We start from the raw sequence: 18,520 nt of genomic DNA, 5'->3' as shown, positions 1-18,520 counted from the left end.
ACAAACTCTCTTATCTGTCTCCCTCTTCCAAATCCTGGTGGCGTCTGGCCAAATCTGTTTCTGGTGTTTGTTCCCCCTCCATCCCCTCCCTCACCTCAAACGGCTTAACGGCTGACTCCGCACGTGAAAAAGCTGAATGCCTCAACTCTGTGTTTGCCTCTAAATCTTGTGTCCCAAACCCATCCCTCTCTGTACCCACCGTACCCAGTCGTACCCAGCTGCTCCTGGACTCTGTGTCCTTTCCTCCTGACAAGGTGGAAAAGTTTCTGTCAACCCTCGACTCTGATTCTGCAACTGGTCCTGACGGCATCAGCCCACGGGTCCTAAAATCATGTGCTTCCGCTCTTTCACTCCCTTTCTGTTCTCTTCACCCTCTCTTTTGCTCAAGGTCATCTGCTATCTGCTTGGAAATCAGCCAACATCACCGCTTTGCACAAAAAAGGTGCAAAAACAGATCCCAGCAACTACAGACCAATCAGCCTTCTCCCAATTATCAGCAAAGTCATGGAATCCATCATTGCTTCAGATATGAAATCTTTCCTCTTCTCCAATGGCTTGATCTCTGATCATCAATTTGGTTTCAGACCTGGTCACTCTACTCTGGACATGCTGCTTCTGCTTTCTCAACAATGGATGGAGGTCCTCAATGCCAAACAGGAAATTAGAGCCGTCTCCCTTGACATTTCACGTGCCTTCGATACAGTCTGGCACCCTACTCTGCTCACCAAACTCTCCTCCTTTGGTATCCATGGAAATCTCCACGCATGGCTGACGGACTTCCTCTCTGGTCGTAGTCAACGTGTGGCCCTGAATGGGTTTCTCTCATCTCCTCTTCCTGTTCAGGCTGGAGTTCCCCAAGGTAGTGTTCTGGGCCCGGTGCTTTTTCTGGTCTTCATCAATGATCTCTCTGACTCTCTTGAAAATCCTCTCTATCTCTTTGCTGACAACTCTACTCTCTGTCGCTCCATTCCTCATCCCTCAGATCAGCAGTCTGCAGCCTCCTCACTCTCTGCAGACCTGGACAAAATCACAGACTGGGCAAACAAATGGAACATGTCTTTCAATCCTGATAAATCTCACACTCTTACGATGTCTCTCCGAAAAGACCGACTGGAAAACCCTCCCATCCACTTTCTGAATAATCCTCTCCAAGAAGTTCTGGCACTCAAGCTTTTGGGTCTCACTATTTGCCATGATCTTTCCTGGGAAAACCACATTTCAAATCTGGCCTCCAACGCCAGTCCTCCTTGGGACTGGGCATCCTCCGTCATGCGAAGTCCTTCCTTGGCACACCTGAGCTCCTCACCACATACAAGGCTTTCATCCGCAGCTCTATGGAATACTGCTCTCCCCTCTGGTGTGGTGCTCCTGCCTCACACCTAGCCCGTCTTCACGCTGTTGAAACCAAAGCGTTCAGAATCATTGGAATCTCCCGCGATGAAGCTAACTCCAAGGGCCTTTCACTCACTCACCGCAGGCAGGTTGGTGGTCTTTCTGTCTTCTACCGACTCCTCTCTGGCCTTGCCCCCCCAGCCCTCTCTGGGCTCTGTCCCCCAAATATTCCTACAGGTCGCACAAGATCTGCCTGCAACCCTCTTATGGTTAAACTGCCAAAATCAAGACTTTCTGCTCACCATCACTCCTTCATTCCTCTTTTCTCCCGCCTCTGGAACAAACCCCCTCACTCTCTTCAATCCCACTCCACCCTCCAGGTCTTTAAAACAGCTGTTCACCACCATCTCTTATCCTCCCCCATCCAAAACCTTGATCTTTTCTACCCCCGCTAATTTCGGTCCCCTTGTGTTTTATACTTCTCCCACCCCCCCCCCCCCTTCCCACGCCTCCTGCCCCCAAGCCCTCTCCCTCCCACACTTCTCCCTGCTCTCAAATGTTGTGGTTGTGTGCTTCCCCTTCTCTCCCCATCTTGTCTTCCGCTCCCTCTTTTTGTACATTTTGTTTGTCTGGTTGATTTGTTTGTGAAATAAATGTTAGCTCTTTCACGAGCTTCGATTCAGTATACAAAAAAAAAAAAGATCTGGTCACATGATAGGGGGACAACAAATCCTCCACTCAGCTGATCCAAGCTCATTTATGCCATTGTTAACATTCCTAGACTATCCGTGTGGTTTTTTTCTGGTGTGCAATGGAGAAGCTGATGGAAAACGTGAAAGATGAGGAAGTTGTTGTGGTCGGAGGAGACCTAAATGGACATGTGGGAAGGAGTATAGACGGTTTTGAGGGTTTTTTTTTTTTTTTTTTTTGCATACAAGATCGAGGCTCGCGAAAAAACTAACATTAATCACACGAAAAGTCAAACTGACACATAAAACACAAAATAAGGGGAGCGGTAGACAAGATGGGGACAGAGGGGGAAGGGCACAAACACAACATTTGAGAGCAAGTACATCGAGAGAAGTGTGGGAGGGAGAGGGTTTGGGGGGAGATGGGAGAGGTATAAAACATATGGACCCTGCAAGGACTTCCAGGAAAGAAGTTGGAATTTCATAAAAGTGTATCTGGGGTGAATTAGTGGGGGTAGAAAAGATCAAGGTTTTGGATGGGGGAAGATAAGAGATGGTGGTGAACAGCTGTTTTAAAGACCTGGAGGGGGGCGTGGGATTGAAGGGAGTGGGGGAGTTTGTTCCAGAGGCAGGAGAAAAGAGGAGTGAAGGTGAGCATAGAGCCTAGATTTTGGCAGTTTAACCAAAAGAGTGTTGCTGGCAGATCTTGTGCGACCTGTGGGAATATTTGGGGGACAGAGCACAGAGAAAGCTGGGGGAGCAAGGCGGGAGAGGAGTCGGTAGAAAACAGAAAGAACACCAACCTGCCTGCGGTGAGTGAGTGAAAGGCCCTCGGAGTTAGCTTCATCGCAGGATATTCCAATGATTCTGAAAGCTTTGGTTTCAACCAACCGAGAATAAAGGTGTGGAGGTTGAAAGAGGTGACAGTGAGGGAGGCATTAAAAGAGACGCCGAGTGTGGCAGAGGATGATGTGGTTGAGCTTGAAAGTGGTTGGATGTCAATGAAAGATTGTCTGTTGGGAGCCGTTGGTGAGGTATGTGGATGGACAAAAGGACCACCGAGGCACTCAGAAACATGGTGGTGGGAAGATGAAGTTGGAAAGAGGATTGACGAGAAGAGGAAGAAGTTCAAGGAGTGGCAGAAGGTGAAGGGTACGGGGGCAGAGCCTGAAAGTTATAAGGCAGCCAAGAAGGCTGCAAAGAAAGAGGCAGCAAAGGCACAGGAGGCATCAAGGGAAATGTTTGGAGAACGCTTGGATTCGGAAGAGGGTCAGAGAGAGGTATTCAGGATTGCAAAGCAGATAGCAAAAGGGAGGTGTGATGTGATTGGGGTGAGTTGCTTGAAGGATGAAGTGGGACAAATTGTTGTGGACCCAGGTGGAATTAAAGGAAGATGGAAGAGATATATGGAAATGCTGTTGAATGCAGAGAATGAATGGGATGGCAACATAGAGAGTAACCCAGTTTTAGGACCGGCAGAGAAAATAACTGAGAAGGAAGTTGAGGAAGCGATAAAAGCAATGAAGAGTAGCAAAGCGGGAGGGCCGACGGGAGTTGTGGGAGACATGTTGAAGGCAGCAGGAAGTTGGGGTGTGAAGACAATGACAGAGATCTGTATTCTGGTGGTGAAAGAAGGCCGCATTCCAGTGGATTGGGAACTGAGTACCCTCGTCCCTCTATACAAGGGGAAAGGTGGCCCTCTGGACTGTGGCTCGTATTGAGCGATAAAGTTATTGGAGCATGGAATGAAGGTATTGGAAAGGGTGTTGGAGAGGAGGAAAAGGAAGAAAGTGAACACAACACACACACAACATGCATTTAAAGGCCATTTTCCCTGCCAGAGCGGGGGTTAGCCTTGCGGTCCCCATGACAATCTTCTCCATTTTGCCCTATTTTCTGCATCTCTCCTTGTTAACCCCCTTGCCCGCATTTCTTCTTCCACAATTAAGACAGGATCGGTCGCGTGACCTCGGCCGATCCCATCGCGGCCACGTTCGGCCGGTCCCCAGTTCTCCCAAAAAGTTGCCCACTCACTCACTACGTTGTCCACACTTTTCGGACGCCACTCACACTCGCTGTGACGTGTGACGTATGACGTGCCCGCTCATGTGCGTATCCGACCTATGCACGGCACACGCCATCAACAGAAATTGCCCTAACCCTCGTTTCTAAAGGGGAATTGATTGGATCACCTCCAGGTAAAGACAAAAACTTTAACCTCCCTCAGGTCACTAGCAGAAGGGGCAAGTCTTGGGAACGAGTTCGGCAATCTCCGAATTTCCTTGTCAAAAGGAAGAAAGTGAAGATCGAAGAAATGCAGTTTGGATTTATGCCAGGAAGAGGAACGACAGACGCGCTTTTTATTGTGAGGCAGTTGCAGGAGAAGTACATGGAGAAGTACATAGAGAAGAGGAAGAAGTTGTTTCTTGGGTTTGTTGACCTGGGGAAAGCATTTGATAGGGTTCCACGTGAATTAGTGACATGGGCATTGAGGAAGTTAGGAGTGGAGGAATGGTTGATCAGAGTAGTGATGGCAATGTACGGAAGAGCACGCACAGCTGTAAGGACAAAGGACGGGAACAGTGGTGAGGTTGAGGTGATGGTGGGAGTGCATCAGGGGTCGGTAGTAAGTCCACTAGCCTTTGTAGCTGTGATGGAGGTGCTGGCTCCGAATGTAAAGGAGGGTTTACCGTGGGAGTTGTTGTTTGCAGAGGATCTGGTGTTTATTGAGGAAAGTATGGATGGATTGAAGGAGAAGATGAACAAGTGGAAGGAATGTATGGAGACAAAAGGTCTGAAGGTGAATATCGGAAAAACGAAGGTGATGGCAGGTGGTAAAGCATGCGGTGACATGGAAAGAACTGGGAAGTGGCCGTGTGCTGTGTGCAGGATGGGTGTCGGAGTGAACTCCATTCAATGTACAATGTGCACCGATTGGGTTCAACAAAATTGTCGTGGTCTGCGAGGGTCATTAACCAGTGTGGCAGCTACATTCAATAGTAAGGTGTGCACAGAGGGAGCTGCAGATGGAGGAAATGTTGAGTTGGATCTTGGAGACGGCATGAAGCTGGAAGGTGTGAAAACATTTTGCTACCTTGGAGACATGCTGAATGGAGAAAGTGGATCAGACTCGGCAACGATTGCTGGAGTGAGATGTGCATGGAAGAAGTTTCGGGAACTGAGTGGCGTGCTGACGAGGAGGGGAGTGTTGTTGAAGCAGAAGGGAAAAGCTGGGATGGACTTTGGCCGCGATTCCGCGATATTCTCGCATAAAGTTGGAAAATATCGCATACAATTTTGGCCAGAGCGATAACAAAAAAATAATAATAATAATAATCACATGGAGCATGTCAGTTGTCGCGGTATAGTTTTCAGGCGAAACAGGCTGAAATCGTGTACTTACTACTGCTTTTGTCAGGTCAGGAAGTTGTCAAAGACGAAGCTATTCTCAACTGTAAACAGACCGTAGCCATTTTAATTTCACTTTCACGCTTTACGGTAGCCGTGACAAAATTTTGCGGCATTAAACGACGGCTTTTCTGCAACCATGTGTTCGGTGTGTGCAGTAGTTTCTGGATTACGCTTTTTCCGAAAATGCCGCCGAAAAAGAGACCTCCGCAACCACAGCCTGATGGGCAAAGCATAAAACGATTCTTCATAGGTACCAGCAGTCTCTGTGTTTGTTCATTCCTCTTTTCTCCCGCCTCTGGAACAAACTCCCTCACTCTCTTCAATCCAACTCCACCCTCCAGGTCTTTAAAACAGCTGTTCACCACCATCTCTTATCTTCCCCCATCCAAAATCTTGATCTTTTCTACCCCCGCTAATTTCACCCCAATTCCACTTTTTTGAAATACCAACTTCTGTCCTGGAAGTCATTGGTGTCCTTGTGTTTTATACTTCTCCCTCCACCCCCCCCCCTTCCCATGCCTCCTCCCCCCAAGCCCTCTCCCTTCCACACATCTCCCTGCTCTCAAATGTTGTGTTTGTGTGCTTCACACCTTCTCTCCCCATCTTGTTTTCCGCTCCCGCTTTTTGTGCGTTTTGTTTGTCTGGTTGATTTGTTTGTGAAGTAAATGTTAGCTCTTTCACAAGCCTCGATTCAGTATACAAAAAAAAAAAAGAAAAAAAAAAAAGAAGAAGTAGTTTTAACACCGAGGACAACCAGGATGATCCAGCTAGTGACTGTGTGCAGGGCGAAAGCGGGACAGTGGCCAGGGCCACCACAGTGCAGACATCTACTTCCGGCAAAACTTTAACAACGTTTCAAGATAGCTGGGTCAGTAGTGTAATAATGTTGCTTCTGGGACACCTCCGTTTAACATGGGAAATCCCTATCTAATGTCATTTACCCCCTTGTCTTTTTCAAAAATCATAAACACCTCTATTTCTCCCACCCTCATCTTTATGAACCTTTTGTCTGTAGTACCTATCCTTAATGTTGTTCATTAGACCACTCAAACACTACAAATATTTGTTTTCTCTTATAGACCTATCATCCTTCTTCTACATATCATCTGGCAGATTAATCTTTGACCCACTCAAACATTGACCCATTCACTTCCATATTAATTCTTTCCCTCCCTCATTGCCCCTAAACACCTATATTTCTCTCACCCTGTTCTTTACGAACCTTCTAACCTTTTGACATGTTATCCTTATTCATTAGACCACTTAAACACCTGTGATCCTTCTGACCTCATGGACCTTTTAACCTTTTACTCTTAATATCATCTGGTGAATATAACCCACTCAAACAACGACCCTACAAATATTTGTTTATGCGTGGGAAATAATTTAATTCTCCTACAACTCTCTTCACCATCTAATATATTAACAAAAAATATGTTTGAGTTTGGTTCTTTATTAAGATATTTTAACTGAGCTAAGATAAAATGGTAAACCTCCCTCAATGTTCTTGCTTGAGCGCCTCCAGTGCCACATACCATTTTTAAATTAAAGTATATATTTTCCTGACAACCATCAAAGTTTTCCGTCCACTCAAAAATATTTCCATCTTTTTTACCCAATTCACCGGTATTTAAATTAATTCTCTTATTTGTTTTGTGAACTTTTTTACCAGTTGCCTTTTCAATTATACCTATTTGATATTTTTCACATTCATTATGTTTTCCATTTATATACCAAGGTTGATTACACCTCCACTCTTTAGTCTGGTTGATACTTGGTTCTATCATTTATATAATAGTAAAAAAGGCGGCGGTAGCCCGTTAAAATCCCCAACCCCCCCCCCCTTTTTAACTTATCACTTATATATATCTTATCACTTATATATATCTTATCACTTATATATATATCTTATCACTTATATACTTATATAACCATAAGGGAGACTATCAATTCCATTTTCTAAAATAAACCTCTTATCATCAAAAGCCCCCAATGCTTTCTTATTTATCTCTTCTGAATATAATTGATGTTTATAACTTCTTATTCCATTAATCTTTCTAAACTCTTCTTTCTTTGTTGTTAAACAGTTATAATAATCCTTAAAGTTTATTGTTTCTTTAATAACATTTTTCTTTACACCTTTTAACTTCTTATCAGTCTTTTCAACGTTATTCACAATGTATTTATAAGCATAAGCCTTTGACCTCAATCCCACAAATTCACTCATAACATTTCCTCCTAATTCATCCTTGAACTTTCCAATCACCTTTTTATTTTTAGAAGAGAACAACTCACTCTCTGGACTGTAATTACTCGTGTCATAGATATTAATGTCTCTTTTCATGTCTGAATAAACATCGTTGGTATTAATTTTCAAAATAAAACTATCTGTATCCATATAAAGTAGATTAACATCATTTTGATATTTCTTCCTCAAGTTATTATAAAAGTAATCATACATTAATGACTTTGATAAATCAAGAATTGTTGTTCCAATATAAATAGGTTTGTTCATTTCAATACTCTCTTTAATCAAATGGATCGCACAAAAGTTCTCAGTAAAGACCTCAGCTCGAGTAAAACTCGGTCTATTAATTAATTTTGATGCTTGTTCCCAAGATGTTGATAGTCTGATATTTTGTCTTTTCCTCACATTCTCCATAGTCTTACCAAAGACCGCATTATTCATCAATTTATAAAAGTCTTTCTCAAAATCTGTTTTTGACTCTGTTCTTCTTTGTGTATTAAAATCAATGTACCCCTTTAACCAATGACTTTGATTGAACTTTAGAACCCTATGGATCTTCTCTACTCTTAGACCTTTTGATAAATATTGTCGCAAATTTCTTTGGTGTAGAACATAATTTTTCTTGTTATATAATGTAGTAAGTAATTTTTCTGTTGATTCACCTATATCAAACGATCGTTGATAATCACTCAACCATTCTTTCTTTGGACTTGCTTTCTCACAAGCAAATGGGAGATCTTTGTGTAGGTTATGGAGTTCCTCTGGATATTTTAAATCAATTTCAAAATAATAACCAACTTTTTCTTCATCCAATTCTTTTTGTGTAGAGATACATACATCTTGTAAAACGTTTTTGTAGTCTTTTTCCTTTACCCATCTAAGTTTTCCATAAGGAAGAGCCTGAGACATTGCCCAGCCATACAGGTTGTTCGCGTCATAGTACATCAAGTAAGAACTCTCTTTCGTTGGATCATAATTTGGAAGATATTTGTTATTTGCTTTTGCGTATCTACTCGAGCAGACTTGTGAAATTCCACCTCTTTTTGCCTTTTCAATCATCAAAAGCATATCAACATCGGTTATCAAATCCAAATCTTGTTTTGTCATTTTCAACATCGCACTCCAGGCCAATCCAGGTGCTGTGTAGTAGTGAGCAGGATCCAATCCATATCCAGTGCGACAAACAGATCTAAAGGCTTCAAATACATCGGCCAATAAAAGCACATCAGTTTTGAGATACAAATCGTGATACTCGCCAAGATTCTTGATGTTATATTTTTCCCAAACATTTTGTGCGTGTACATAATCTTTATCAGATATATGACTATTATTTAATTTGTTATAGAAATTTTCTTTTGAAGGAAGTTGTGTTTCATTGAATCTCTCAAATGAGTCCATATAGTCATAGGGGTAAATTCCCTTTTGTGTTAGAAAATCTTTATCTAAAAAATACTCTGAAAGACATGGAAACTCTTTTAGATTTTGAACCAAGTTAACCAATGGACTTGCCATGAATTTAAATGTATCAAGAAATCTGATATGAGTAATAGGAGATGTGTGAATTGTTTTTGTGAATGAAATGTATTTCTGATCCGTGTTTGGAATTGCTGAGATACTTCCAGAAGTCTTTGAGAGTTCCTTGATAAATAGATGTGTATCATAATGAGCGTTGTTATGAAGAAAGACAGGAATGAAAGAGGGGAGTTGATAATTAATATTACAACTTTGATGAGCCGGACCTCTATATTTACCAGTGAGATGACAATGGTCTCTAACCTTTAGACCTTTACCAATTTTCTCCTCACAAATATGACAGACATTGTTTTTTATAAATTCCCTTTTTTCTTTACTTGTTAAGGACATTGGTTTATTGGTTTCTCTCATTATCTTGGTTAATCGAACACAGTCTTTTTCTAGTCGTTTCACAAACTCCTCTGGGGTATTTGAGCCTCTATACATCTCTAACTTGTTATATTTATCACCAACGGATGATTTGATATAATAACAAAAACCACAAGGAGTATGTTTTTGATATTTATTTGTGTATGATTCTTTTGGATCTTGAGAAGCAGTATCAATTTTTTCTAAAATACTTTCAAAATCAGCATATATAACAAATGGATGTTTGATTTTTTTATTTTCATCTTTGAATGTGATCTTTGAGCCTTCTTTAGGCATATTGATTACCGTTGATTTATGTTCGCCACAATAATTTGAATGTTTATCTAATCTTTCTTGTGAATTGAAGAAGTTAAGACAACGCAAACAAATATATATTTTATTTGTTCTCTTACAGACTTGTGGTTTTATTAATTTAGCAATATCTTTGATGTATGTATAATGTGAATTTTCGTCTGAATTAAAATATAGAAGATTAATATGAGTTTGTTTACAATTGTCAGAAAGGTTTAAAACCTGAATGTTGTTTGTTTCTGTTAGACCATAAACATTAACTGATAAATTATTCATCTTTTCAAATTTAGGAATATCATTTAAAGTCATCGGAAACTTTAGATCTTTCGTATTTAATGTATTCTCATATTTTTTATAATGAGATACTCTTTCATCATGAAAATGTGGAGGATGTAAGTGTGCTAAAATAGACCAGAGAAAACATTTATTGTCTTTATTTTTGATATTGATAACTGCTTTTCTATTTTTGATAACACTGGGTAAATCAATGTAAGAAGAAGCTTTTAGAGGATCTGATTTAAGAATATGAATGTCTATGTAAATAATTTTTCCTATATTGAATCCACTTCCTACGATTGAATTATCCACATCTTGCTCTTGTTTAATAAGTTCATCATAGACTCCTGATGTTTTAAAATCTTGATATGAAGATATAAAGTGTGGCTCAGTTCTCATGTATGGTGCATCTATAACTCCTTCATCCTTTGTCATTTCTAATTTTACTCCCATATAAAATTTAAGTGGTTTCATTTCCTTTAGTGTTTTTTCAATCAACGTTTGAACAGCAGGTTTAACTATTTCTACAGCATCAACTATAGACTCTGGTTCAGGAGGTTTGAAGTTAAAGACTCTTATTTTAATATGTCCTTTGAATGCTCCATCAGAGTTTTTAGTTGTGATAAAATTTGATAAATGTAGATTTGTTTTAAGATGTATTTTGAAGCCTTTCTTGAGGATATTTTTATTACATGTAGAACAGTGTTTTGTTTCAGGTGGAAGAGGGGAAAGTTTGTTTAAAATGTTGTATGTATGTTTTGCGGTGAGAATATGTTGTTTATAATATTTTACTTCCTTCTCGCAAGTATCACAATAAACCATATTTATAGCGTGAGAAAACGTGGTGTTTTATATATATCACTGTGCTTAAAATAAAACACTTTTGAGCTTTACAGCTCCGTTTTATATATATCGCTGTGCTTAAACTAAAACACTTTTTCACTCAGAATCATCTAAGTCATAACTATCACATGAATACTCAGAATCATACTCAGAGTCATCAATAAAGCTACTCTCATAACTATCATTTGAGCACAAACTATTAGTATCATAACTATCATCTGTGTTCAATGAAATACTATCATCACCATCGTCCAAGTTCAATGAAATACTATCATCACTATCGTCTGAGTTCAATGAAATAGTAAAATCTTCACTGCTGTATTGACTCATATTTAATTAGCAAGAAAAATATTCCCATCAATATCTATATACTTTCTTTCATTAACAGATTCAATCTCTACAATTTTTATATCAAAAGTTATCTTTAAATAATCTCTAACTATCATAGAACGAAATGACATTTCACCAGAAATATTAACATCATTCATTTTACTTAGATCTACACCCTTTGGATTATTAAAGAAAATACAAATGTCTCCTCTAGAATTATTAATGGTCTTATCATTCTTTTTCAAAGTATCGTGGTCAATCACTTTTTCAAGCTTTGAATAAATTGCCAGGAGTAGAGGAGAAACTTTTGTTAGATTTACTTTAATGGATGTCTTTCCAGGTATAGTTAGAGCTCTTCCTTTAAATGAAATAGAGGGGCTCATGTTATTTTCCATAACTGGTTTTACCCAAAAATTTCCATATTTATCTTTGTTCAATTTAACATCTTTGACATATTTTTCTATATCTTCCACCGAAGTAGAGATTGATTGAAATTTGTCTTTTGTGCTTTGAAACATTGTATTTATTAATGAATAAACTTGCGTTTAGTTTAAGTAAAAATTTACCACATAAATATGATAAGTTCTGAAGGATATTTAGAATTTCCAGACTCTCCATATGATAAATTAGAGAATTGTCCGGCTTGTGATAGAGTGGGGCTTAATGATGAGGATTCATATAAACAATGTATTTTCTGTGATTTAATTTTAATTAATGATAATAAGAAATATAAAAAAATATATAACTCTTTTAAATTAGAACCAAAAATGAATTACTTTACAAGATTAATAAGAGAGATGAATGTTAAGTATTGTGATGATAATACACCATTTCTTTCAAGGGAAGAGACTAATTGTATTGAGGAAATGTATAAGGGTTTAATGATATTTATTATTCAAAATAATTTTAATGGAAATGTTAATACAAGATACTATATAAATAAAATAATGGATTATTTTGAAATTAAACCCGAACTCAGGATAAAATATAGAGTTTCTCAAATAGCTCAAAAAAAGTTGGATAACTTGTTTTCCAAATATATAAATGAATGATTTTTTACCCGTTTGGGAAAATAAGATAAAATTTAATAACCATAAAAACATTCCAAATTCATTGAGATGTCTAATAGTTGGTTCAAGCGGATGTGGAAAAACCTGTTTACTTTTAAAGATGCTCCTTGGTTCTAATTTTTTAGATTATGATAATTTAATAATTTTTACAAAGTCAAGTTTTCAACCCGAGTATCAACTACTCTCACAGGGTTTTAATGCGGGTCTTAAAAAGGAAGACATTATCGGTTTATTTAAACTTCAAAACAAACTAAATGATTATAATATTGATGATATAATACAATTATTTTGTGATACACAGAAATCAAAATCGAAACCCATAACTTGTATTCTCAGTGATAATACGGATGATATACCTTCACCTCAAGATTTAGATAAATCAAAAAAGAACCTTGTCATCTTTGATGATTGTGTTAATGAGAGAAACCAAACAGTAATGGATAGCTACTATACAAGAGGGAGACATTCTTCTTGTAATTGTATATATCTTAGTCAATCATATTTTCAACTCCCTCGACGCTCAATAAGAAACAATGCCAATACTTTTATTTTATTTAAGTTAAATTCAATAGATGTAAATAATTTTTGGAGAGATAATTGCTCTACGTTATGTAGTAAAAAAGAATTTGAAAATTATATGAAACACACGATTGGAAAATATAAATATATTGTTGTGAAACAAGATGAGATACTAAATGATATTTTTCAATAAATAAATACAGAAAATGAATACTGAAGAAAGAGAAAGAAAGTTTAAGGAACATCAACAATTAGTTTCAAAAGTTGTTAAACAACAGGAAGAGATAAAGAAGAAACGGAGACAGAAACTAACTGGTGAAGAAGCCTTTGAAAGAAAACAAGAGAAATTCTTTAAACCACTTTTGAAAACTCAACACCCTACAGTTCCCACGGTAGAATTTACTCCGAAAAAACTTCAAATGCTCAAAGATTTTAGTCAGATAACAAAACAAGAACTTGGTGAATTAGAATATGATGACGAGGGATTATTTCGGAAACTTGAGGAGGTAAATCAACCCCCTAATTATGTTGTGGAAGCTCTTCAAAACAATGAATATTCGGCGGGTTCAAAAACCAGAGCAGGTCTCATTCCAACAGAAGAACCAGCAGTGTTTCATCTTGTGGAAGAAAAGGTATTGATATTTAATGATGAATTGATGTTCTTGAGTTCTACTCAACCAAATGTTAAATTAACTCCAAGATTAATGTTTCTTCTAACAAACCCCGGATTCAGCGGTTCAAAATATTTTGAGGAACCACTTGATATGGAAAGAGAGGAAGATAGGGTATATATTGAGTTGCTAAATGCACTTGATTATGGAGTTTCTGTTGCTGGTAAAAGTAAGAAGAATGAGAAGGAGAAACATATTATTGATGCTTTAAGTAAGCTTGGTTCGGGTGTTAGTTTTCTTCCAAATGACCCATCACAATTAGTTAATAGGCTATTATTGTTGTTAGGTAGTAAGAAGGCTGGAAACAACAATTGTTTTAATGAATCCTCAGCCATTTTAGATCAGTTGATGAATATGAAAATAATTAATAAATATCAATACAAAGATATTTTATTAGATATTAAATATGATGAGAAGCACAATTCTTAGTTTTAATTTCACAATGAGTGATTACACAGCATCATTCCCTTACCCACTACAACTTGACCCCACAAAAGAATTTGAGGCATCTTTATTGTCGATGGAATATGAACTTACAATATGAATGAATATGAATATGAATGAACTTACAATACCCTTTTTAATATCACAGAGAAAAACAACAAGTTTAGTTATAATCCAGGAAGTGGATATAAAACTATAACCGTTTCACCTGGAGCTTACGAGATTTCTCAAATATCTTCAGAAGTCTCTCGCCTTATGAAAGAAAAAGGTGATGAACCAAAAAATATTGTAATAGATATTCAAAAACACACTTCAAAATCAACTATTAAACTTAAAAATAATTATAAAGTTGATTTCACGATTGAAAATTCGTTTAGAGAGCTATTGGGTTTCTCTTCAAAAAAGATTGAAAATAACGGGACGTTTTACAGTGATAATGTTATCCAAATATCCTCCGGTATAAATTCAGTATTAATTCATTGTGATTTGATTGATGGTGCTTATAACGATGGAATAAGAACAAATACAATATTTTCATTCAGTGCATACTCAACCCCGATTGGTTATAAATTTAATATGGAACCAAAAAATCTTGTCTATTTACCTGTGTCAGGAAAAACCATATACAGAGTAAATTTTAGGATAACCGACCAAGATAATCGTATGATATCCTTTAATGATGAAATTATATCCATCAGAATTCACCTACGTGAAGTTTTTCAATAAATAAATAATGGTTATTGTGAGAAAACACGAGTTGGGAAAATATAAAATAATTACAGGGGAGGGCATGTTCCTTTCACCAGACTATACAAGGTATGTGGGTAGAGGATACTATAAACCTAAGAGACAACGAGGTGTAGGTCATCAATTTCGAAATAAAGGAGATGGGATAATTGATACTCTAATGGGTATTGGTTCAACCATCCTTAAACATAAAGACCTAATTGGTTCAACTGCTTCTGCCGTGGGCTCCGTTGCGGGTGCTATAAAGAGTATAAAAGATGCTCAAAAGGAGTCTCATAAATTACAAGCAATCAAAGAAATAAAAAAAGGTAAAACTCAACTATCTTCACAAGAACGACAAAAAATCATTAAAATACTTGGGTCAGGGTTTCAACAATTTTAATGCTATATAAATACAAGTATGGAAGCGATTGATAGTATCTATGATTTGGATGATACGATTATCATTTCAAACTCCACTAAAAAGGAAGACTATTTTAAGGTAAATGCTATAACAGGAACAGACTGGAATTCAAACGGAACAAAAAGTTTTGAAATAAATAATCAACAAACTTACTTGAATATAGCTGATAGTTTCTTGCTGTGTAAATTTAAATTCACTAAGGCTGCGAATAATACTAATGCTACACTCGTAAATGATTTCTTCTGGAAAATGTTTGACAGTGTCCGCCTGTATATTGGAACACAAGAGGTTGAAGCGGTTGATTATGTCTCTGCTACATCTGAAATGATGAAATTTACACTATATTCGTTTAGTGATAGAATGGGTAAGGGAGCTGTTGAGGGTTTTATTCCTGATATGTCAACGGGTACAAACGCAGACCCTGGTTATAGTCAAAGGAAGTCAATGTATAATGATGACGCAAAAGCTGAGAATAGTTTTACCGTAGCAGTACCTCTGAAAGGTATATTTGGATTTTGTGATTATGATAAAGTTTTGTATGGGCTTAAAATTAGATTTCAACTACAAAGGAATGATAATGTAAATAGATTGCTTTTTGGGGATGAAAATGCTTTTGGAGAAAATAATAAATTTGTTATTAATGATTTGTGTTGGTATATCAGTGAATATACTCCTAATCTTAAAACGGAAGAGATGTTAAATAGAAGACTTAACTCAAAGAAACCGCTAAATGTATCATACCTTAAAAGAAGATGTCAACACGTTAAACTGGAACACACTACCTACACTTGGAATTTAGGTGTTCTTCAAGGAAAGCCACGATACCTCTGGCTCATTTTTAAAAAACCAGATGGAGAGGACGGTACTAATAAGAATAATGCCCTGAGTGATAATGCAAAGGTGAAACAACTTCGGGTTTCTCTTGATGGCACATTTTATCCGCGAGATAGATTGGAAATTGATTGGGAAAAAAATGATTATGCGGAAGCCTACAAGTCCTACCAAAAGGTGTGTGAAAGTAATGGTAATAATGATCCTATTTTGGATATGGTTGCGTTTCAAAAACTTTATACAATCTACGCAATTGACCTGAGTTCTCAAAAGGAAACTATAAAGTCTAATCGAGTGGATACTTCTCTATACATTGAAAGAGGGGAGAGTGAAGAGGTTAATGCATATTGTTTGCTTTTGGAGGAAACAGAATTACAGATTAATACAGATAATGGTGTTATGATTAATATCACATAGGTTTTTTCTCATAAATAAATGGTTGGGGTATATGTTAATCAAATCAATCTTAATAAATTAACATCTTGTATTCAAAATCAAAAGCCTTGTATTATTAATGTTAATACAATTCAAAGAAAAGGAGCTGTAAGAATTGATGTTTTACTCACACACACACAAGTAAAAACACTAAATGATGTTGGATCACTTAAAATTAAAATGACGAAACCTATGTTAAAGAAATATTCAATAGACGAGTCAAGAGGAGGATTTCTCCCGTTTCTAATTCCTTTATTTGCTGGTTTAAGTGCGGCGGGAGCATTGACTGGTGGTATTTCAGCAGCGGTAAAAACTGCTAACGAAAGGAAGGCACAACTAAAAGCTCAAAAAGAATTGGAAAGACATAACAAGGAGTTGGAGAAACAAATTAGTGGAAGTGGTGTAATTGTAGATTTTGCTCAAAAACTTGAAAGTCTACCTGATAAAGCTAGATTGTTGGTTGGAGATATGCTTTCCTCTATCGCTCAAGCGGGTGTTAAACTAACTAAACGGGGTAATGGATTGTATCTTTCTCATAAATAAATGGATAAATGGTTTAAACAATTTGGAAAGAATACAACGTCAAATATAGAACTAGCTAAGTATTGTAAAACACTAAAAATTGATAATGTGGTTATTTGTATGAGAGATGAATTAACACATATAAATAAGAATACAAAGAATATTATTATGAATTTAGACACACAGAATGGTTCTCATTGGGTTTGTATTCATAATAGTCAGGATAAATATTATTTTGATAGTTATGGTATGCCACCACCTGTTGAAGTAATACAATTCTTACAGAATGGTGTTTATCAAACATTCCAAGTTCAAGAAATTAATTCTAAATGTTGTGGCCAATTATGTTTATATGTATTATTTCAACTCAACAATAATGAAAATTTTTATGATATCATTTTTTATCTAATATAAATGACCTATGTTGGAAAAGATGGTTCTATCTTTGGAAAATCCTCTCAGGATATTGATTTATCAAATTATTATACAAAGGCACAGGCTGAACGACAAAAATATAGTGTAAGTAAAAATATTAATATGAAGAATACTTATAAATTAATCAATTATCCAAACCCTACAGATGCGAATGACTTGATTAGATTCAGTGATTTATCACAATATATATCTTTAAAGAAAACAGCACGTTTTGTGAAACAAGTAAAATTTACAACCACAACACCTGGTTATACTGACCATACACCTTTCCTCATTGAATTTAACTACCTGCTTACAATTAAATTTTATAAAGAAGGACATTTAGTTAATATGCGAATTAATAAATGGGGGTATGATATGCCTGATTTAGGGTATAATTGGTCTTTTTCAATAAACATAGAAGACCTACATGATTTAAATCAGTCTCGTAAAGAAGAATATTATCCACTTGGTGAAGATAAGGATTTATGTGGAAGTACAATTAGTAAACAACAAATACGTGATTTTAAGAAAATAAAAATATATGATAGTATAGCGATGGTTCGCATGACAAAGAAGGAAGGTAATGAGATAAGGATAGAAAGCCGAGGAATACAAACCGATTTGGTAGTGGGAAGATGGGGTGGTATTACCTGTCATAATATTAATCTCACATATATTTCTGATACATAAATGGCAGGAAGAAGACTACAAGAGAATTATAATTTTTGTATTCAAGGATACCTACAAGAAAAGGGTGCTCGGTATTACATACCTTATGATTTGGAGCATATACATGGGAATTTTGTCATAAAAAACTGGCCTTATACTGATATTGTTAAACCCACAAATAGAGACTTGTTTAAAATATTAAATAAAAATGAACTTCTCAAAGTTATGAAATATAAAACTCTTTTAGAAATCGTCAACAAATCTTATTGGTATCCTATTATGAGAAAAATAATTATAGATACAAGAATATCTCAAAATCCAGATGAGTATATGTATAATATTCTTTGGGGTTCAAACTCAAGGGTAGCAAGGGATGAGGAAGGAGTTGAAGAAGAGAAGGAGGAAAGAGAGAAAAAGGAGAAGGAGGAAAGGGAGAGGGAGGAGAAGGAGAAGGAGGAGAGGGAGAAAAA

At 36.8% G+C, this 18,520-nt stretch overlaps 1 protein-coding gene across 5 annotated transcripts in view; it reads right to left on the bottom strand.

The window, feature by feature from the left end:
• Positions 1–18,520, bottom strand: part of LOC137427874 (uncharacterized) — an 84,296-nt gene that overhangs the window by 5,009 nt on the left and 60,767 nt on the right. The gene's annotated exons all lie outside the window — the stretch shown is intronic.

This window comes from Myxine glutinosa, chromosome 5 (genome assembly GCF_964187855.1).
Source record: "Myxine glutinosa chromosome 5, kmMyxGlut1.1, whole genome shotgun sequence".
Classification (NCBI taxonomy): Eukaryota; Metazoa; Chordata; class Myxini; order Myxiniformes; family Myxinidae; genus Myxine; species Myxine glutinosa.
This window is presented reverse-complemented; position numbering and strand designations above follow the sequence as displayed.